The sequence below is a fragment of the Bubalus bubalis genome, chromosome 1 (genome assembly GCF_019923935.1).
Source record: "Bubalus bubalis isolate 160015118507 breed Murrah chromosome 1, NDDB_SH_1, whole genome shotgun sequence".
NCBI classification, from domain to species: domain Eukaryota; kingdom Metazoa; phylum Chordata; class Mammalia; order Artiodactyla; family Bovidae; genus Bubalus; species Bubalus bubalis.
This window is the reverse complement of record NC_059157.1, coordinates 151,464,729-151,487,747: the sequence shown is the minus strand read 5'-3', so window position 1 is coordinate 151,487,747 and position 23,019 is coordinate 151,464,729. Positions and strand designations below refer to the sequence as shown.

Below are 23,019 nucleotides of genomic sequence, written 5' to 3'. Positions count from 1 at the left end.
CTTCCACCTCCCTCCTTTGCCTCTGACCACAAATTAGTCTGAGTCAGAAAAGGTGGTCAGATAAAAAGACTATTTATAGGCAGTCCTTTTCTATTATTTCCCAAAGGTTTTTTCTTTTTTTTTTTTTAAACTGAAAAGGCACAGAAGCAAAGCTCAAAATCAGCTGCAAGCTGTATGTCCAACTGAATCCTTTATACCTGAAAAGCAAACCTGTTGGCTTGCTACACACTTTTAGTTCAGCACAGAAAGCGATGCTTGCCAGGATTTATCTCTCCTTGTAATTCTACTACAGAAGATATTCAAATTTGGTGTGTCACTGAACAGAATTGTTTCTGACATCAACCTCCAAATATTAAATATCCATGTTGTTTTTGTGCTCCAGATTCTCAGATTTAGGAAACTGATGCCATTGGTTCATAAAGCCAAACACTATCACTTCCTTTTTCCAAGTTAAGATTTTTAATAGTAGTAGAAAGTAGGATAAGCACTAACTCTTCATCTTTCTCTGTCTTTGCCTTCATCTTCTGGCCGGGGATATCTGGGAGAGTTATAGTGTACCACCTCTAAGCAGTTGAATACTACCAGGCTTGGAGCAAAAGAAGTGTGCCTGAGTTTCCCCTGTGCTGTGTGCTGGCAACTCTATTTCCATATTTAAGGAGTTATCATAGGAGACGGCTGCTCCCTGGGGAGAGTCACAGTTATAAATCAAGGAGCAATAAATCTAGGTGTGTGCTGGTAGAGGAGCAAAGGGGGAGTGAATGGGGGAAAATTGTTACTGGATGCAGAACCTCCCCCATACACACACACACACTAAAAGCATTATAACATATGCTATGCTAAGTCACTTCAGTCGTGTCCGACTCTGTGCGACCCCATAGACGGCAGCCCAGCAGGCTCCCCCGTCCCTGGGATTCTCCAGGCAAGAACACTGGAGTGGGTTGCCATTTCCTTCTCCAATTAATGAAAGTGAAAAGTGAAAGTGAAGTCGCTCAGTCGTGTCCGACCCTCAGCGACCCCATGGACTGCAGCCCTCCAGGCTCCTCCATCCATGGGATTTTCCAGGCAAGAGTACTGGAGTGGGGTGCCATTGCCTTCTCATGCACTATATTGAGTCTGCTTTCCAGGTATTAGCAGTTTGAGCCCAGAATCTCACTGCAGACCCAGTCTCATTTTTGAGAAGATGCTGGTGATTCTTTTTTCACTTCCAAACTCGCTGGAACACTAGGTATTTACAGGGTACCTCAGTGACGTGAGCGGTGGCCTGAAATATGGTTGTGCCACTGATACGTGCAAGTTCTTCATAAAACCTCTGTGCCAGGGCCTGGAGATAATGCGGTTATAGTAAAAGCAATTTGTCTAATGTGATCTGAAACCCTAAAGGGGATTTTCTAGCAGATGTGTTCTATTAATGCTGGCGCCAACTGATCAGGAGATGCGAGCGGCATCTCTAAACTGGTCATTATTTATATCCTTCAGCTGCATTCCCTAATTAAATCCCCCGACTTAGCTCCAACACCTACCACCTGGGACCTGTCTCCAGACAAAGGCTTTCCTGTGTCATGCAGCTGAGCCTGGTCTGGGCCCTCCTGTTTTATGTCAGAGTAAATATTTTAGTTCTGCCTTTTTTTATCCAACTGATTCAGTGGTCTTCTGGTTGGTTTGCTTTATTTCGCCAGCAAGAATCAGTTTACCAAGCTAGTTGCTGTTTGGAGTGGCTAATTAAAACCTGATCAGTATGTATGCAGGCAGCCTCCAAGCCAAATACTGCCCTTCATGGAACTGGAGTACCTTTTTTATTGATTAGAACAGATGGGTATTGTGAGTTACTCTCATTCAATCTGAATCCAGCATTTGCCTTTTATTGCATGCCCTTGTGAAAAGTATATCCCCAGTTGGAAAGAGGAGTGCCCAGAATTTCCAGTCTTGACCGAATCCTATGGAAAGGATTGTCCTGCTTTTAACTTCGTGGTTGGCCAGGGCAACAGGAGATGTGGCTGTACCACCTATGACATCTGGCCTCCTGAGATGCTTTGGAATTAGCCATTTATCCTCATTTATCAAGGTTTCATGCAAAGTGGGTACCCAGGTATGAAAACTTTACCAATGCTGTAATTCCTTTGAGGGCGTTCTAGCTGCTAACTTAAAAAATTGACCAAGGGCTTCCCTAATGGCTCAGTGGTAAAGAATCTGCTGGCATTGCAGGAGATCTAGGTTCGATCCCTGGGTCAGGAAGATTCCCTGGAGAAGGAAATGGCAACCCACTCCATTATTCTTGCCTGGAAAATTTCATGGACAGAGGAGCCTGGTGGGCTACAGTCCATGGGGTTGCAAAAAGAGTTGGTCGGACACAACTGAGGAACTAAATAACAACTATATATATATATATACACACACACACATATATACACACACACATATATGATAGTTAACTGCATTTGACTATGATCTCTATCAGCATTAAATACATATTCACTTAGGCAGTATAGTTTGGTGTTGTATTCTGGGAGAGACTTATCATATTTCTCTAAAGAACTAACAGTCTTTTTGTTTTTTCCAGAAAGCTCTAATTCAAAAAGATACATGCACCTCAGTATTCATAGCAGCACTGTTTACAATAGCCAAGACATGGAAGCAACCTAAGTGTCCACTGACAGACGAATGGATAAAGAAGTGGTGTATATACACACACACGCACACACAATGGCAGCCACAGGGATGGACCTAGAGATTGTCATATTTAGTGAGTGAGACAGAAAATGGAAAACTTACATGATATCATTTATATGTAGAAAATAAAAAATAATAGCAATGAACTTATTTACAAAAACAGAAACAGACATAGAAAGCAAACTTAGGTTATCAAAGGGGAAGTGGGGAAGAGGGATAAATTGGGAGTATGAGATTAACAGATGCACATTAATACATGTATAATAAATAGCAGGGATTTACCATATAGCATAAGGAACTATATTCAATACCTTGTAATAAACTATAATGCAAAAGAATCAAGACTATATATATAACCAAATCACTTTGTTGCATACCTGAAACTAATACAATATTGTAAATCATCTATACTTCAATAAAAAGAATGATAAATATGTGTATTTTATCACAATAAAAAAAGAAACAGTCTTATGGATGAAACTTTTATGCAAACGAATAATTCTACTACGACATGATCAGTTGGCTCTCAGATTTCTCAATGAGGCAGATGAGTGGATGATGATGCCTTAGCCAAGATCCAGAACCCAGAAGTAGGAACAGGTTGCTGAAGTGGGATGCAGGGAGAGATGTTCATTTGGGTTTCAGGTGCTTGCAGGGCATCCAGGTTGTGTTGTCTAGTGGGCAGTTCCAAATAGGGCTTAGGAAACACACAAGGAACTGCTTCTTACAGGAAACTTATTTCCTCACGTCTCTGTTGAAGTAAGGCATAGTACAAATAGGTTTTGGTAGAAGAGAGAGATGGGGTTGAGCATGAAGAACTCAGTGACAGGACACTGGGTTAGGGAACAGGGAACTTGTTGAGAACAGTTTTACTGTCTGTTTTATGTAGAGGAGGCCCTGATTAGGATGGGTTCCCTGCTGGATCAGATAGTAAAGAATCCACCTGCAAATGCAGGAGACCCGGGTTCAATCCCTGGATCAGAAAGATCCCCTGGAGGAAGAAATGGAAATCCACTCCAGTATTCTTGCCTGGAGCATTCCATGGACAGAGGAGCCTAGTGGACTACAGTCCATGAGGTTGCAAAAGAGTCAGATATGACTGAGCGACTAACACTTTCACTATATAGAATGATATGTCCATAATTTGGAAACTTTCTAAAGGTTAAACAGTAAATGAATCTTTAAGGACAGTACATGGATTAAGTACTCATCTGAAAGAGAAGAGTCTGTTTCTCAGTTTTCTAGAAGATGATTGGAATGTTGTCTGAACCAAACGCAGTTCACTTTTTTTCTTTTTATACCTGTCTTGTCATATCATTAAGAACTAGTTTAAAATATTTCAGCTGGTATTTCTAGTTGGAAAGGTATAGATTTATGGAATATGTCATTATTTTTAAAGTGGAACTGTGAATAGAGATGATTCATAGCTTTCATTTTTGCATGTGACTCTTTAGAAAGAGAGAGTTGAGTGTGTCTCCAGCTAGCTCAGGGAACATGGTAAAACTCTTCCCAAATGATCCCAAGTGAAAGAACATTTGAATCAATGCCATGGTGAAAATTAAAGAGAAAGGGGAATGTCAATGCTGCAGAATACAATAAACAGCAAATTGTCAGAACTGTAAGGAGTTTGAGGGAGATTAGATATAGAGTATGGTTATAATTTTTTTTTAAGCCCAGTCATGGAGTCTGAGCATCTTGACCCAGCTTATTATGTTGACTGGCTCTTCAGTAGCATTTTCATTTCTTCACCAATTTTCTTATTCTCCGAAGACCCTCACGATTCTAGCACATAGCTTAATGATATGCCTACATTTGGGTGTTTTATTGAAAGTCCATTGGGTTCTACCTTTGTATGTAAATGCTAGCCTCCAAAGTAAATGCCCTACTGTGTTACAATTTTACTAAGCTTAGAATTGTCATGGGAAGTTGAAAACATTTCAATGGTCAAAGAGAGAGAGAGTAATTAACTCATTTAAATCCTCTGCTATGTCCCATTCTGTCCTTGGTGCAAAGGTGCCAGCCCGACTTTATAAGAGTAAATGGGGCACATATCCTGACATTATTCATCTATCAGTCTTCAAAGAAATGGAGCAGATTATAAACCAGATTAAGTTTGCCTGTAGACTGTCTGTGAATGTGCTTGCTTCCTCATAGATTAAGTGGTGGCTAACCCATTCTCTGCAGCAGGAAGGACCATCCTTAGAGAAGAATACTCCATAGCAAATCACAAATACAGGATTTGGATTTACATGTAAAAGACCATGACAGTCAATTTTTAAAAAGCACTCTTCTCATTTTACAAGTAAATTGACTCTAAGCAAGAATTTTCAAGTAGAAATCTTCAAATGTATTTTGTTTCTTCAAAAGTAATACTATCGAGTGACTTTTCATAGCTTCTTTCATTTTTTCTATTAACAGGCAAGATAACATGACTACTTTTATAAATGAAAGTCCAATATTATTGCTTTGGGTCTTTTTATTATTTGGTATTATATAAAAGTCAAGCTGCAGTTGATGACAAAGAATAATTAGGATTAGACTTAATTAGCATTTTAATGAATTTGAATATCCTTTTAAAAAGGAAGTTTGTACAATTATAGGAGTGTGAATATTTTTCTTGTAGTGTAAATATTTATTACACACTGCCCATTACTATAAAACTGATAAAAAATTTATATCCAAGAATAATATTTCTTTTAAAGTATAACTTAATGGTCAAGAAAATTTATTGAATCTTATTACAAATAGGAAGCTGTGCACATTTCCAGTGTATATTCTTTGGGACCCAGGTGTTCTAGGAAAAACATTTGGTGTATCTTGCATAACCATGTTTCTACTTGGATCCACTGTTGGACAGTACATTAAAGGCTTTATAAAGACTGTTAGTTTAACTGTTTTAACTGTGGTAACTTGATTTACCCAAACTTACTAAGACATGAACCTTTTTAAGTGAATGACCTCTGTTTACATAAAGCTGAACTGGTACTCCATGGAAACTACTTTAGGAAACACTGGAGTGTAATATAAGGTTATTTGATAGATTTGGTTGATTACCAACTTTAGATAATACTATATATGATGCTGAAAATCTTAATCCAAGGTGATGGGCAGTCATACCAGGGTGATATTATGTTACATAAGACTACTGCTCCTGCTGGCTTTGAAGCTACCATTTTGAAGGGGTATATTTACTTGGAACTAAGAGTGAGGTCTAGGAGTTAAGAGGGCTCCATCCCCTACCCTTCCAACAGCCAACAATACAATGACAACCTCAGTCCTACAACTTCAAGGAATTGAATTCTGCCTGAATGAGCTTGGAGAGAACACCAAGGTCTTGATGAGAACCACAGTTCTGTTGATACCTTGGCTATATCCTTGGGAGACTCTGCATGAAGGACCCCATAGAGCTGTATTCAAACTCATGGGGACCCAAATAAATTGTGCAGTAACTGCTGTGTGATGTTTTATGCTGCTGAATTTGCAGTAAATTCTTATGTAGCAAGGGAAAATGACCACACCCTCTGTTATTGTATCTAACTGCTGCAAAGTTAGATCCAATAACTAACTTTGTATCTAAAGTTAGTTTCATATAATCTATTTTGGCCTGCCTTTCTTTCCTTTCTCCACATTTCCATAGAGTTATCAGTTTCTGGGTCCAAGTAAGAGCTGATATCTCTTTCATCATGAAAAAGAAAAAAGAATGCCACTGTTTAAAGCCTATACTCTAGACATTCTCTCTTCCTTTCTCCCCAAGAAACAGCCTCATCATGTGCCAGAGAGAGGCTATCAATGCTAACACCAGTCACTAGGCAAGACACATCAAGCTTCCTTCCTTTTACCTGTCTTTCCCTTTCTTCCCTTCCTTCAGTAACATTTTTTTGTGCAGACGCTGTGCTATGTCCATGCTTGCAGTGAAAGAAAATGTCTTTTTAAAGAGCTCGCTATTTAACAGTAGAGACAAATTTCCACATGGTAATTTCTCTGCTCTTGGACTAAAGCTCAGGAGTGGGAGAGAGAAGGTAATTATGCTGGAATCTCTTCCTTTCCCTGTTGTCACACACCCACTCTTCCATTTTCTCATACACACTCATTAGCATCCTACATAAATAAAATCTTGGGTTTCACTAGAAGTTGATACTCTGTCTGAATTACTAAATTGCTGTTCAGAAATGATAAGGTTCTTCTAAACCGATTTATGTATCATTATGTGTACAAGGAAAGCAGGTAGTGGAGGAAGCAGATTAGGTTTTTAGGCCTGCATTTCCCTGTACGTTTGAGCCAGGCCATTGATGTTATCTTATGTGCTGTCAAAAAGTGGAATTTGTTTATCCTAACAGTCAGTTCGGAGAAGGCAATGGCACCCCACTCCAGTACTCTTGCCTGGAAAACCCCATGGATGAAGGAGCCTGGTAGGCTGCAGTCCATGGGGTTGCGAAGAGTCGAACACAACTGAGCGACTTCACTTTCACTTTTCACTTTCATGCATTGGAGAAGGAAATGGCAACCCACTCCAGTGTTCTTGCCTGGAGAATCCCATGAACGGGGGAGCCTGCTGGGCTGCCATCTATGGGGTTGCACAGAGTCAGACACAACTGAAGTGACTTGGCAACAGTTAGTTGAATGTGATTCCAGAAACACCACCCTGAAACATTAGAAGTGGCAGGAGTACAAAACACTCACACGTCACTAATACCTGCAGCTGCTACTGTGGTTGACCCTCCCGGGGCTTTATAATTAGAGCTTTTTACACTCAAAGCACGTCTTATACCTGGAAATGCCGTGTTCAACAGGACATTGCTCATCAGCTCTTCTAACAATTAGGTTCTCTAGATTGCGGCAGCCTACCTGGGCTATTTCAACCAGAGACAAAATTAGATGAATGTGATGAAAATAAGTTACTGCTACCAAAAGGAATTTGTTTACAAGCACTTAGAATTTCAAGTGAAAATAGGGTTCCGTCAGAGTCCCTGGATCACAGTTGAGGAAAAGCAAACACAGAACTAAGCAAACCCAAACATCCTTTCTACTCTTTAAAGCCTGAAACCTATGTTCAGTTGCTTAGAGGTATGTCTAAAAAAAAAACTAATATAAAGACAGTAATAGAAAAGAGCTTAATCTTGACCTTTGGCTCAAGGACTGGTTTCATCGCTGTCCTCTTACCAGTGTTCAGAAATAAATTGCTTGGTCCCTCTGTGGAGTGAACATTCAGAAGGTGAAAAGGCCCCCAAAAGCATTCTGCTATTTAGGAATGAGCTTTCCTGACTAGTGGCTCAGACAGTAAAGAATCAGCCTGCAATGCAGGAGACCTGGGGTTCAATCCCTGGGTTGGGAAGATCCTCTGGAAAAGGGAATGGCAACTCACTCCAGTATTGTTGCCTGAAGAATCTTATGGACAGAGGAGCCTGGCAGGCTACAGTCCATGGGGTCACAAAAAGTCAGACACGACTGAGCGACCACTAACACTTTCCTGACTGTACTCTGTAAGATATTAATACCATATAAAGGTTCACTTACATTGATTCTTTTGTTTTGCTTTCCAGTGAGCATTTTGCCATCCAGGCTTCAATTACAGATGCCATTCCTGATGTTACAGTCCTCTGCATCTCCTCTTGAATTTGACTTAAGTTGGATAAATGTGGCCCTGGGCTACTAGACACACAGAAAGTAGACTGGGAAAGGGGAAGAGAGAGACAGCCTCTGCACAATGTGTGTGGTCCAGATTGAGGGGGATCAACCAAATGGTCAGTGTAAACAGCTGCAGGAAGAGTGAGATGATGAAAGCAAACTCATCACAGACCTCTAGTTGGGGTGCTTAACCTCTAGTTGACAAATACATTTAGTTTTCTAAAGGAACAAATGTGATGTCTGACTTTTGCCTCCTAGCAAGTATTATTCAGGGTCTCAGGAGATGCCAGAGTAATTTGAAGTATACATGCTTGTTTTTTTGTTTATCTTTAAGACAGCTCCACTGTATTTTTGAGCCATAAAATATGTGCCTTTGAAGTGTCCAATTAAGTGTCCAATTACACAACAGAGTTGTGTAATTATCACCTCTCTTCAATTTTAGAATATTTTCATCACCCCTAAAAGACACTCTCATAGCTCAGTCAGTAAAGAATCTGCCTACAATGCAGGAGACCCCGGTTCGATTCCTGGGTCGGGAAGATCCCCTGGAGAAGGAAATGGCAACCCACTGCAGTATTCTTGCCTGGAGAATCCCATGGACAGAGGAGCCTTGCAGGCTACAGTCCATGAAGTCTCAAGAGTTGGATATGACTTAGTGACTAAACCAAAAAGAAACCCACAGATTGGGAGAAAATATTTGCAATGAGACCAACAATGGGTTAATATCCAAAACATACAAGCAGCTTGTATAACTCAGTATAACACCCCCCACCCCGAAAAATGGGCAGAAGACCTAAGCAGACATCTCTTCAAACAAGACATATAGATGCCCAACAGGCACATGAAAGGATGCTCAGTATCACTTATCAGGGAAATGCAGGTCGAAACCACAGTGAATTATCACCTCATTCACTGTCAGACTTGGTATTATCAAACAGACAGCAAATAACAAGTTTTGGCAAGGATATGAAGAAAAGGGAATCATCATGCGCTGTTAATAAGAATGTAAATTGGTATACCCATTAGGGTACATAATATTCCAAAACAGTATGGAGTTTCCCTAAAAATCTAAAATAGATATGATCCAGCAATCCTACTCCTAGATATATGCCTCCAGAAAAGAGGCAAACTTGAATTTGAAAAGATACATGCACCCCAGTGTTCATAGCAGCACTATTTACAATAGTCAAGACATGGAAACAACCCAAGTCCTACCAACAGACAATTGGTTAGGAAGATGTGGCATACACGTGTGCATGTGTGCACGTGCACACACACACACACACACACACACACACACATGATGGAATGTTAGCTATAAAAAAGAATGAAATATTGCCATTTGGGCCAACATGAGCAAACCTAGAGAATATCATATTAAGTGAAGTAAGTTAGATGGATGGAGCCAAAGCAAAAACAGTACCCAGCTGTGGATGAAACTGGTGATAGAAGCAAGGTCCAATGCTGTAAAGAGCAATATTGCCTAGGAACCTGGAATGTCAGGTCCATGAATCAAGGCAAATTGGAAGTGGTCAAACAAGAGATGGCAAGAGTGAACGTTGACATTCTAGGAATCAGCGAACTAAAATGGACTGGAATGGGTGAATTTAACTCAGATGACCATTATATCTACTACTGCGGGCAGGAATCCCTTAGAAGAAATGGAGTAGCCATCATGGTCAACAAGATAGTCCGAAATGCAGTACTTGGATGCAATCTCAAAAACGACAGAATGATCTCTGTTCATTTCCAAGGCAAACCATTTATTATCACAGTAATCCAAGTCTATGCCCCAACCAGTAATGCTGAAGAAGCTGAAGTGGAACGGTTCTGTGAAGACCTCCAAGACCTTTTAGAACTAACACCCAAAAAAGATGTCCTTTTCATTATAGGGGACTGGAATGCAAAAGTAGGAAGTCAAGAAACACCTGGAGTAACAAGCAAATTAGGCCTTGGAATACGGAATGAAGCAGGGCAAAGACTAATAGAGTTTTTCCAAGAAAATGCACTGGTCATAGAACACCTTCTTCCAACAACACAAGGGAAGACTCTACACATGGACATCACCAGATGGTCAACACCGAAATCAGATTGATTATATTCTTTGCAGCCAAAGATGGAGAAGCTCTATACAGTCAACAAAAACAAGACCAGGAGCTGACTGTGGCTCAGATCATGAACTCCTTATTACCAAATTCAGACATAAATTGAAGAAAATAGGGGAAACTACTAGACCATTCAGGTATGACCGAAATCAAATCCCTTATGATTATACAGTGGAAGTGAGAAATAGATTTAAGGGCCTAGATCTGATAGATAGAGTGCCTGATGAACTATGGACAGAGGTTGGTGACATTGTACAGGAGACAGGATCAAGACCATCCCCATGGAAAAGAAATGCAAAAAAGCAAAATGGCTGTCTGGGGAGGCCTTACAAATAGCTGTGAAAAGAAGAGAAGCAAAAAGCAAAGGAGAAAAGGAAAGATATAAACATCTGAATGCAGAGTTCCAAAGAACGGCAAGAAGAGATAAGAAAGCCTTCCTCAGCGATCTATGCAAAGAAAAAGAGGAAAACAACAGAATGGGAAAGACTAGAGATACCAAGGGAACATTTCATGCAAAGATGGGCTCAATTAAGGACAGAAATGGTAGGGACCTAACAGAAGCAGAAGATATTAAGAAGAGACGGCAAAAATACACAGAAGAACTGTACAAAAAAGATCTTCATGACCCAGATAATCACGATGGTGTGATCACTCACCTAGAGCCAGATATCCTGGAACGTGAAGTCAAGTGGACCTTAGAAAGCATCACTACAAACAAAGCTAGTGTAGGTGATGGAATAACAGTTGAGCTATTTCAAATCCTGAAAGATGATGCTGTGAAAGTGCTGCACTCAATATGCCAGCAAATTTGGAAAACTCAGCAGTGGCCACAGGACTGGAAAAGGTCAGTTTTCATTCCAATCCCAAAGAAAGGCAATGCCAAAGAATGCTCAGACAACTGCACAATTGCACTCGTCTCACATGCTAGTAAAGTAATGCTCAAAATTCTCCAAGCCAGGCTTCAGCAATATGTGAACCATGAACTTCCAGATGTTCAAGCTGGTTTTAGAAAAGGCAGAGGAACCAGAGATCAAATTGCCAACATCCGATGGATCATGGAAAAAGCAAGAGAGTTCCAGAAAAACATCTATTTCTGCTTTATATGCCAAAGCCTTTGTGTGGATCACAGTCAACTGTGGAAAATTCTGAAAGAGATGGGAATACCAGACCACCTGACCTGCCTCTTGAGAAACCTGTATGCAGGTCAGGAAGCAACAGTGAGAACTGGACATGGAACAACAGACTGGTTCCAAATAGGAAAAGGAGTATGTCAAGTCTCTGTATTGTCACCCTGCTTATTTAACTTATATGCAGAGTACATCATGAGAAACGCTGGACTGGAAGAAACACAAGCTGGAATCAAGATTGCCTGGAGTAATATCAATAACCTCAGATATGCAGATGACACCACCCTTATGGCAGAAAGTGAAGAGGAACTCAAAAGCCTCTTGATGAAAGTGAAAGCGGAGAGTGAAAAAGTTGGCTTAAAGCTCAACATTCAGAAAACGAAGATCATGGCATCTGGTCCCATCACTTCATGGGAAATAGATGGGGAAACAGTGGAAACAGTGTCACAGTTTATTTTGGGGGGCTCCAAAATCACTGCAGATGGTGACTGCAGCCATGAAATTAAAAGGCGCTTACTCCTTGGAAGGAAAGTGATGACCAACCTAGATAGCATATTCAAAAGCAGAGACATTACTTTGCCAACAAAGGTTCGTCTAGTCAAGGTTATGGTTTTTCCTGTGGTCATGTATGGATGTGAGAGTTGGACTGTGAAGAAGGCTGAGCGCCAAAGAATTGCTGCTTTTGAACTGTGGTGTTGGAGAAGACTCTTGTGAGTCCCTTGGACTGCAAGGAGATGCAACCAGTCCATTCTGAAGGAGATCAGCCCTGGGATTTCTTTGGAAGGAATGATGCTAAAGCTGAAACTCCAGTACTTTGGCCACCTCATGCAAAGAGTTGACTCATTGGAAAAGACTGTGATGCTGGGAGGCATTGGGGGCAGGAGGAGAAGGGGACGACGGAGGATGATATGACTGGATGGCATCACTGACTCGATGGACATGAGTCTGAGTGAACTCCGGGAGTTGGTGATGGACAGGGAGGCCTGGCGCACTGCGATTCATGGGGTCGCAAAGAGTCGAACACGACTAAGCAACTGAACTGAACTGAACTGAACCGAAGTCAGATGGAGACAAATATGGTATCATTTGTATGTGCAATGTAAAAAATAATACAAATGAATCTATATACAAAACAGGAACAGACTCACAGACATAGGAAACCAACTTATGGTTATTGAAATGGGTGAGGGAGGAATAATTTAGGAGTGTGGGACTAACAGATGCAAACTACTATACATAAAATAGAGAAGCAACCAGGCTTTATTGTGTAGCATAGGGAACTAGATTCAGTACCTTGAAATAATCTATAACGGAAAATAATCTGAAAATGCATAACTGAATCGCTTTGTTTTTCACCTGAAATGAACACAATATTGTACATCATAACAGAGAGAATATTGTAAATTTAAACATTGGTAAGTATTTTAATTAAAAAAAATGCTGTGTGGCAGGTATATGGATATTTGCTATTAATACTTTTATTCTTGAGGGAAATTCTCAACAATAAAGCTAAGTTAAAACTCTTTTAAAGAAATGTCATCAAGACTGGTTTTCACACAGGCCTGAGGGAGCCCAGAGGAAGAACCCACTGAAGAATTAAGAGGAGAGGGCCTGAGAGTGCCACTGGATGTAGTTTATGTCACTCCTGAACAGGTGGTCTTGATCTGCCTTCTAGGTGCACTGACAGGAGTCTGCAGTGCCCTGAACTGGGTGCTTACTGTTTGGTAAAGGGTCCAACAGTAAGCAAGTGTGTGTGGAGTAGCTCCAAGAGAGCTACGTGCTAGGGGAGCTTTCAGAGAGTGACTTTTAATCCATAGTTGGTGAGGAAGAGCTGGGAAGACTTCTCAAAAGAGGTAATATCTTAGCTGAACTTTGTAAAGAATGAATAGAGGTAGTCGAGAGATGTTTCATGCAGGGGAAGTGTACTTAATAAACTAGTTTATGATGTCTAGAGGTCAGGGAACAAGGTGGTGAGTGGTGCAGAAGGAGACTTTGGGGTCACATAGGCTATGCAAAGCGATGGGTTTAAATCCTGTAGACTGTTGTTTTTTGGAGGATCTTAAGATGAGGAAATGACAAGGCAGAAAGGCAGTGAGTACAGTGTTTAAGATTTTGGCCTCTGGGACTTCCTCGGTAGTCCAGTGGCTGAGACTCCTGCTCCCAATGCAGGGGGCCCAGGTTTCAAGCCCTGGTCAGGAACTAGATCCCACATGCCACAACTAAGACCCAGAGCAGTCAAATAAATAAATTTTTTAAAAGATTCTGGCCTCTGGAGTCAAGGGCTGGAATCTGGTGTCAAATTCCATCTCTGAGGCTTACCACCTTTGTCACCTTGGACGGATTCCTTAAGCTCTCTGTGCTTCAGCTTCCTCATCTGTAGAATGGAGGTACCAACTCACAGGCTGTTACCAGCTTTGAATAAGCTCATTCATTTAAGCTCTTACTTGGAAGTTCGAGCGCAGAAAAAGTGCTAAATAATTACTAGGAAGTTCAAGTAATTTTTATGTAAAGATCAGAGGATGTTTGTTAAAGATGGCTGTGTATAGGGTGGAGGTGGGGCTGGGAATGGCAAGGTTGCAGGCCAAGGGGCCTCTCTTTAGTCAAGGTGTGGGCCTGGGAGCTGCAGAATCAGCATCACCTAGGTACTTGTTAGATATACAGATTTCCTAGGATGGGGTCCTCCAGGTGAATCTTATGTGCAACCAAGTCAAAGCACTGGTGTAACTGAGAAGACATGAGAAACCATTCAAAATGTAACTGTCCAGAGCTCTTCATGGCCTCCATACCAAACACTAACTCATTTAAACAACAAATCAGATGTTACTCGTGTTTTACAGATGAAGAAACCAAGGATCCGAAAGGCTAAGGTCTTTGCTTATAACCACACAGCTGTTAAGTAGAAACCCTAGGAATCAGCCCCAAACCCATTATGGTTTCCTCTCCTAATCAGAAAGTGCCAAGAGAAAAGGGGGTATTTCATAGACAGTAAATGGATAGAATTAGCAAGATATACTGGGTAATTGGGCTTCCCAGGTGGCGCTAGTGGTAAGGAGCCAGCAGACATAAGAGACTCGGGTTTGATACCTGGACCAGGAAGAGCTCCTGGAAGAGGGTAAGACAACCCACTCCAGTATTTTGCCTGGAGAATCCCATGGACAGAGGAACCTGGTGGCTTCTGTCCATAGGGTCACAAAGAGTCAGACACGACTTTAGGGACTTAGCACACATGCCTGCACTGGGTAATTAGCTCTGGGCATGGAGGGAGGTGTTGATGTTGACTCCCAGGTCTCTGAATGTGGATTAATGTTGATGTGCTTCTTTGATTCAAGCTACATCAGTGAGGAAGCAAGTGTAAAGCAAAGACATTTGTAAATTAATTTTTAGATTTTTAAAATAAATCTCTGAGGTCCCTGTAGGAAATCAGAATACAAAGCCTTGATAAGTTGGATACTCAAGCTGAAAATACAGATATGGTGAATAGACATCAACAGTTGGGTGTGCCTAAAGGTACCGGTATGGCTGGACCACCCTCTGCAAGTACAGAAGACTAGAAAGGGGACTGACATTATTTTGCAGTGTGGTGATCAGGCAGTTCAGCAAGCTCCTATAGGGTACTAGGCAGAGCTTGGGTTGGGATGCAGAGGTGAGCTGTGTGTGTGTGTGTGTGTGTGTGTGTGTGTGTATGGCTTTTGTTGTTGTTGAGTTACTCAGTCGTGTCCAACTGTTTGCGACCCCATGGGCTGAAGCACGCCAGGCTTCCCTATCCTTTACCATCTCCTGGAGTTTGCGCAGACTCGTGTCCATTGAGTTGGTGATGCCATCTAACCACCTCTGTGGTGTTAAAATTTTTAAATAGTTCCTAGTATTTAAAGAAAATAAGTAGATTTATTGGGGAGGGAGGTAGGAGGGAGGTTCAAGAGGGAAGGGACATATGTATACCTATCAGCATGATTCATGTTAATGTACGGCAGAAACCAACACAATACTGTAAAGCAATTATCCTTCAATTAAAAATAAATAGAATTTTTTAAAAGTAAATTTTAAAAAAAGAAACAGAACCGAGGACAAAATCCTGGGGAACTGGTAGAGGACACACGTTCTGCAAAGTGGACTGGAAAAAGACACTGAGCAGAGACAGAGGAGGAAAGGAAAGGAGGTGTGGCCCAGAAGTCCAGGAGCAGATCATCGATCCTGCAGAGGCTGATAACCATCCCTTTGCCTGCCATCTCCCCTACATGAGTAAACAGATATGTGTATAAATAGGGCTGCTGCTGCTGCTGCTAAGTCACTTCAGTCGTGTCCGACTCTGTGCGACCCCATAGACAGCAGCCCACCAGGCTCCCCCGTCCCTGGGATTCTCCAGGCAAGAACGCTGGAGTGGGTTGCCATCTCCTTCTCCAATGCATGAAAGTGAAAAGTGAAAGTGAAGTCGCTCAGTCGCATCCGACCCTCAGCGACCCCATGGACTGCAGCCCACCCGGCTCCTCCGTCCGTGGGATTTTCCAGGCAAGAGTACCGGAGTGGGGTGCCATTGCCTTCTCCGATAAATAGGGCTACGTGAGACCAAAGACAGGAAGGTTCTCCCAGACACACAATGGAGAGGGCGCCCTAAGTCTGAGACACTCATTAATAAAAAGTTATCAGGATGCTGACAGACTTTCAGTGTGTACACCCTACAAATTTTTAATTGGTGAGATCGTACTCTCTAACATGCGGCTCCATGTGATAGCAGTAATCTTGATGAACTTTGGTCTGTGGATTCAGGGAGGTCATCTGTACAAATAGAAGTCTAATTCATCCATTCAATGGCTTGTGGTTTTTATTACCCTCAGCGCATTAAGCATTCCTAGCGAGCATTGGTGTTCACCCATCTCGATTCTAGTGTCAGAGCCAGCACACAGAAAACAAAAAACCTCACCGTGCAGTCTGCTCGCGTGTGAGACGGCAAAGGGGAAATAGCAATTACTGATTGCTCATTGTGGCCAGCATTTTACAGAGGTTATCTCCTTGTAGCCCCTGGAGCACCCTCTCAGGCAGTTATGAGAGGAGCCAGACTGAGTGAACAAATAAAGTTGAGTTTCAGAGGGCTGATAGCTTGCCAAGGTCAGGGACATACAACTAGTAAATAAGGAGCTAAAATTTGAAACACTTGCCCATATCACTTCAAAGCTTAATGATTTCCACTAATGACACCAAGATGGAATCATATGAAATCAGACTGCCTGCCTTAGAAGTATATCATAAAATTCAAATAAATAAGGAAGCTGAAAGCACTAAGAGAAACAAGCCGTATGTAGGAAGGATATATTTAGTTTCCATTATTAACATCAAAAGTAGTAGCTGAAAACATAAAAGACACTTCAAAATAATCTCTAAAAGTACATTCTTATTAGCCCCACCTCGCCCAGAAGAGAATTTTAATATATTGCCATTGCTTGACCTTGCTGTTTATCGCTAACCCCAGGAGCTCAGTTTCATACAAATCATTTTGTGGAAACCACCCCTTGACCCTCCACTGCTACCGTGACCCTTAACTAACACACACTCCATAGCATTTCTCCCTTCCTGGCTATCCTGCTAGGATGTATGGTGGTACTGGTGAAGAGAAACCTAAAGAGAATGAGACTTTAACCTCTACCTTGGTGGTTGTTTTACAAAAGGATGTGACTTGATTCCTGGTATCAGGACCCCCACCACTCCCACCCTAGGGCCTCCCTGAGGTCCTGGGAAACAATGGAAAAAAAGACTAACCCTGGAGGCTTGGGATACTTTCTTGAGTTCTTGCCTACTGATACCATGAGACCACACTGTTAGCTGTTTCATGCCAATCTCAAATAAAATCTTCCAGACTCTGTTTTCCCTTTTATAATAACTTCTCCATTTACCAATCAGCAATTGCTTCCTGTCACCATTACAGTCATATCTGTTATCAAGAGATACAGAAGTGGGTGGGACTTCCCTGGTGGTCCAGTGGCTAAGACTCCTTGGTCTCAATGCAGGGGGCCCAGGTTTGATCCCTCGTCAGGGAACTAGATCCCACAAACCGCAACTAAGAGATCATTCATGCCACAACGAAGATTGAAGGCCCCTTGTGCCCCAAGTAAGACCTGGTGGGGCCAAATAGTTGTTTTTTTTTGTTTGTTTGTTTGTTTTTCTTTTTTTAAAGAGAGAGATACAACAGTAGGAATTTAGGTATTTAGAGAACTACCAGAGTCAGACTTGTGGATGGGCCCAGGCTTCCAACATTTTTGCTTCCAAATGTGTTTTTCAAAGCTATATATGGCCTCCCCGTAAGCAGAATCCACATATCAAAATCCTAAATTACATGAAATGAAAGAAAGCAGCCCCTAGTGCACTTACTAATCATCATACAGGTTATAGAAACAGCCCCCCTTTGAGCCAGAAAGGAAGGTTAGCAGAGGTCATTCCTTTGGTGTAATTCATCAGACTTTAGAGAAGAATCAGGATGTCAAACCAGACTTTGAGTAAAAGAACAGAAGAAAGAAATCTTAGGCAAGTAGGCTTGACCATAAAGACTATACTCCAGGTTGCCTCCTGAAATGGGAACCAAAATGATTCACCCCTGTTCTGTTTCTTTACCTTCATAAACTATAATCACAGACTAGACGACCAGGTCCCTTCCAGCAGGAATTCAGGCAGGTAAGAAGTTTATGTTTCTGAGAAGTACTAAGGAAGAATCAAATGGCCTTTATCTGTGTCATCAGGCAAAAGGTCAAGTGTAGTGAAGGCAGAAAGTTCTGGAAGATACCACAGGTACAAGCTGGCAGTAAGGGTGACCTTGTAATGATCTGGAGAGAAAAACACAGGTAGCAAACAACCACTGAGCAAAGACTGTGCCAGATAATTTCTCAGGCATTGCTGTGTACTGCTGAAACCGAGAGAGCTTGGTTCACTTGCCTGAGGGTATTTAACTAGATGGTGAAGCTCGGCTGTCCCATCTAAAGCTCCAGTTCTCTCCGTCACTCTCCGGCGGAACAGCTCTTCCCTGTTTTTGTTTATAGTAGCCCTGTGTTGTGCATCCTGGTGCAGCAACAGCAGCAGCAGCAGCACTCTGTGATGAGGGTTCAGCCGATTTAGCCCACCTGCTGATGGCGCTGTTGCATCTCAAGCAGCTTATCTGTGGGGGCCATGGCCTGTGAAATAGGGCAACGAGGGTGGGGCTTTGGTAGCATCTTTCTCTGCCTAGGGAGAAAAGGGGGAGAGAGAGTGGAATCAAACAGAGCTGGCCTTTCTTCCTCCTTATCTGTCTCCCCACTCTGATTTACCCCCAGCCCATTTCATTTTAGGGCTTGAACACAAAAGGTCTTTTTTTGTTTCTTTCGGGGGCTGAACTGGGTTTTCGCTGTGGCAGGAGGGATCTTTGATCTTTGTTGTGGCATGTGGGATTTTTAGTTGCAACATGTGGGATTTAGTTCCCCATGTTAGTTTTTGTTGTTTAGTCACTCAGATGTGTCTGACTCTTTGCAACTCCATGGACTGTAGCCCGCCAGGCTCCTCTGTCTGTGGGATTTCCCAGGCCAGAATACTAGAGTGGGTTGCCATTTCCTTCTCCAGGGCATTTTCCTGACCCAGGGATCAAATCCATGTCTCTTTAGTTCTCTGACCAGGGTTCAAACTTGGGCCCCCTGCATTCGGAACATGGAGTCTTAGACATTGGACCACTAGGGAGTCCCACAAGAGGTCAATTTTTAAAGTACTTTCTTTTACTAGTATCAGTCGATTTATCCAAATGGGTAAAGTGGAGCCAGGCCCTTTCCCCATAAGTGGAAGCAATGGAATTGCCTCCATTCCCTCCTGTTGGGTTGGGTATTCCAGTATTTCAAAGAGTTTCTACTCTCACTTTGGTTCATTGTCCATCACTCAATAGGTCACTCCTGCTGCTGTTGCTAAGTTGCTTCAGTCATGTCTGACTCTGTGCGACCCCAGAGACAGTGGCCCACCAGGCTCCCCTATCCCTGGGATTCTCCAGGCAAGGACACTGGAGTGGGTTGCCATTTCCTTCTCCAATGCATGAAAGTGAAAAGTGAAAGCAAAGTCCCTCAGTCGTGTCTGACTCTTAGCGACCCCATGGACTGCAGCCTACCAGGCTCCTTCGTCCATGGGATTTTCCAGGCAAGAGTACTGGAGTGGGTTGCCATTGCCTTCTCCAGGTCACTCCTGAGCAATCTGTAGATACCCAAAGTGATTCAGAATTTTATAACAAGGGCTTGAGGATTGCATTGCAGATTCCTGACCTAGTGTTGGTAGATCAACTTTCTATCACTCAGTGTTCACCTAATACCTAGGCTCTTCAAACTAAGGTAATAGCAATCCTAGGTGGGAGCTGTGGAGATGAAGGGTCAGAAAAGTGGGAGATTTTGGAGGCTTGGAGCATTGCTTGTGCAAACAAACCTGAATATAGCGGCTCAGTAGGCAGAAAACCCTTAAAGTGTTGGGTGCCAGGGGATGGGATTAAGGTCCCTACCCCAACCCCACTGCCACCTCCAAGGAGGAAAGAGAGTATGAGATCCTTTGAGACAAAATTAAGACACCTCACAGTTTGCCTGAGCTTGCTTCTGCATATTGAATAGGTAAGAAACCTAAATTAAAGAAAGTGGCTGGCAATGCAGGAAGCTCTAAACTTGATGTAACACATATAGAGTTTCCATGGTTTATGTGGTACAGGGCCCCTTGGCTAAAGGGGGAAGATCTAATTCTGAGAGAAGTAACGTTGCTTTCAAGTAACTAGAAAGTGGTTTTGATTGTCTTCACAAGTGCAGACAGCTGGTTGTGTCTCATAATTTAAAGACAAGATCCAGCTTCTTTTAGTTGTTGACAGAGAAATAGTTGGGCTTCCCAGGTAGGGCAGTGGTAAAGAATCTGCCTGCCAATGCAGGAGACATGGAAGGTGAGGATTCAGTCCCTGGGATCAGGAAGATCCCATGGAGGAGGAAATGTCAATCCACTCCAGTATTCTTGCCTGGACAATCCCATGGACAGAGAAGCCTAGTGGGCTACAGTCTATAGGATCGCAAGAGTTGGACGTGACTGAGCATACATACTGTTCATGGGCAGTGCAAAGAATGCTCAAACTACCACACAATTGTACTCATCTCACATGCTAGCAAAGTAATGCTCAAAGTTCTCCAAGCCAGGCTTCAGCAATATGTGAACCGTGAATATCCAGATGTTCAAGCTGGTTTTAGAAAAGGCAGAGGAACCAGAGATCAAATCTCCATCCCCTGGCACCCAACACTTTAAGGGTTTTCTGCCTACTGAGCCGCTATATTCAGGTTTGTTTGCACAAGCAATGCTCCAAGCCTCCAAAATCTCCCACTTTTCTGACCCTTCATCTCCACAGCTCCCACCTAGGATTGCTATTACCTTAGTTTGAAGAGCCTAGGTATTAGGTGAACACTGAGTGATAGAAAGTTGATCTACCAACACTAGGTCAGGAATCTGCAATGCAATCCTCAAGCCCTTGTTATAAAATTCTGAATCACTTTGGGTATCTACAGATTGCTCAGGAGTGACCTGGAGAAGGCAATGGCAACCCACTCCAGTACTCTTGCCTGGAAAATCCCATGGACGAAGGAGCCTGGTAGGCTGCAGTCCATGGGGTCGCTAAGAGTCAGACACGACTGAGGGACTTTGCTTTCACTTTTCACTTTCATGCATTGGAGAAGGAAATGGCAACCCACTCCAGTGTCCTTGCCTGGAGAATCCCAGGGATAGGGGAGCCTGGTGGGCCACTGTCTCTGGGGTCGCACAGAGTCAGACATGACTGAAGCAACTTAGCAACAGCAGCAGGAGTGACCTATTGAGTGATGGACAATGAACCAAAGTGAGAGTAGAAACTCTTTGAAATACTGGAATACCCAACCCAACAGGAGGGAATGGAGGCAATTCCATTGCTTCCACTTATGGGGAAAGGGCCTGGCTCCACTTTACCCATTTGGATAAATCGACTGATACTAGTTAAAGAAAGTACTTTAAAAACTGACCTCTTGTGGGACTTCCCTGGTGGTCCAATGTCTAAGACTCCATGTTCCGAATGCAGGGGGCCCAAGTTTGAACGCTGGTCAGGGAACTAAGAGACATGGATTTGCACAATGCTGCAAATTCAAGGGTGCTTTCAGAGCAGAGATTCAGAGATTTTAAGGGATTTCATTAAGATTATAAGTGTCAAGTACATTTTTCCTGCCAAGATACAAGTGGTTAACACTTTTATTCCTGTGTCCATTTCTTCAGCAAGAGACTAAGTCACATCACCTCAGATAAATTTTCAGTAGAGGGCTAGTTTTAGGTTGCATATATATAACAACAGGTATATTTAAGAGTTTTATTTTCTTTTAAAAAGCAAAGTTGATTCTATCATTACATCTTTTCATTCTTAATCATAAGCATATTTTCTTGATATGTTTTATAACCCAGTCTTCTTCTTCAGTGATTAGTCTGAAAGTCATGCAAATATCCTTCCATTTTCTTCAGCAGTTCCACCTTTCATCAGTTAGGAGACAGCCCTGGGGACTCTCCAGGAAAAATGATCTAAGTTCTTAATGCCCTGCCCTCTTAGAAAGCAGGGTGTTTAAGTGGGGAAGCCATCAGGAGGAGTCATGGATTTTTTTCATTTGCTGTTCAGCATTGGCACTTCCAACATTCAGTTTCTCTCTTGGAATTTTATGAAGCTCATACCTCATCATATTTTAAATTTCTACCATTTGGTAAATTTAGGTACAAAGCATTGAGCGAAACTGCATCCCATCTGCTGAGCAAAAAGGAGCCTGACTTAAACTTCTCCAATATAAATGCTAAAATCTGATTCCACAAGTGTTCAGATCTTTAAACATTGACTTCTGGAAAATTGATCCTGGATCTCATACAATATATACTCCTTTTGGAAACTGAGTATAAATCTACCAGATTTGGGTCTAAGATGGATTATGCCATTTGTGTATCATAAGGCGATAAGAATTTGCCAGAGTTCATGATCCTACTTTAAAAAGTGTTAGCTGGCCAATGGCTTGGTGCTTTGAAATGCATTCTTTTAACTCTGAATAACCTTTTACTTTCTTCTTTACCTTAAGATATTTCTTCAAGGAGTGACAGTTCAGCAATTTTTAATCAAGATTTTCAAATACAATACATAGTACTTTTAGAATTGCTTTTAAACCATAGCCTTGGAGATTTAGTTAATAAGTGGTGCTTAGACACTCCTCCTCCTTTTTCAGAACTCCACAGCTGGGTGTCATCCAGCCATCATAACAAGGGATGATACAACATGTGCTATTGATTTAAGTTCTTCAAGGCCGGGGATTTCCCATTACACATCCATTTGCAAGCGAGGAAGAGCACATGTTCCCTAACTCTCTATAAACATATGAATTGAAAATAGAGCAAAATTAAGTACAATAATTGACTATCTACAGTGCTGAAATGGGGTACTCTAGCATATGGTGAGACTCTTTACTATTAATTAAGTAATCACAGAAAGT

General features: G+C 42.1%; 1 protein-coding gene and 1 long non-coding RNA gene across 5 annotated transcripts in view; one reads left to right on the top strand and one right to left on the bottom strand.

Moving 5' to 3' along the window:
* The window catches only part of PPM1L (protein phosphatase, Mg2+/Mn2+ dependent 1L), a 325,454-nt gene that overhangs the window by 274,885 nt on the left and 27,550 nt on the right, over positions 1-23,019 (top strand). The gene's annotated exons all lie outside the window — the stretch shown is intronic.
* Positions 18,540-23,019, bottom strand: part of LOC123334190 — a 49,997-nt gene continuing 45,517 nt past the window's right edge. Inside the window, exon 2 of the long non-coding RNA XR_006552029.2 lies at positions 18,540-18,727. This is a non-coding gene — a long non-coding RNA (uncharacterized LOC123334190). The remainder of the gene's footprint in view (positions 18,728-23,019) is intronic.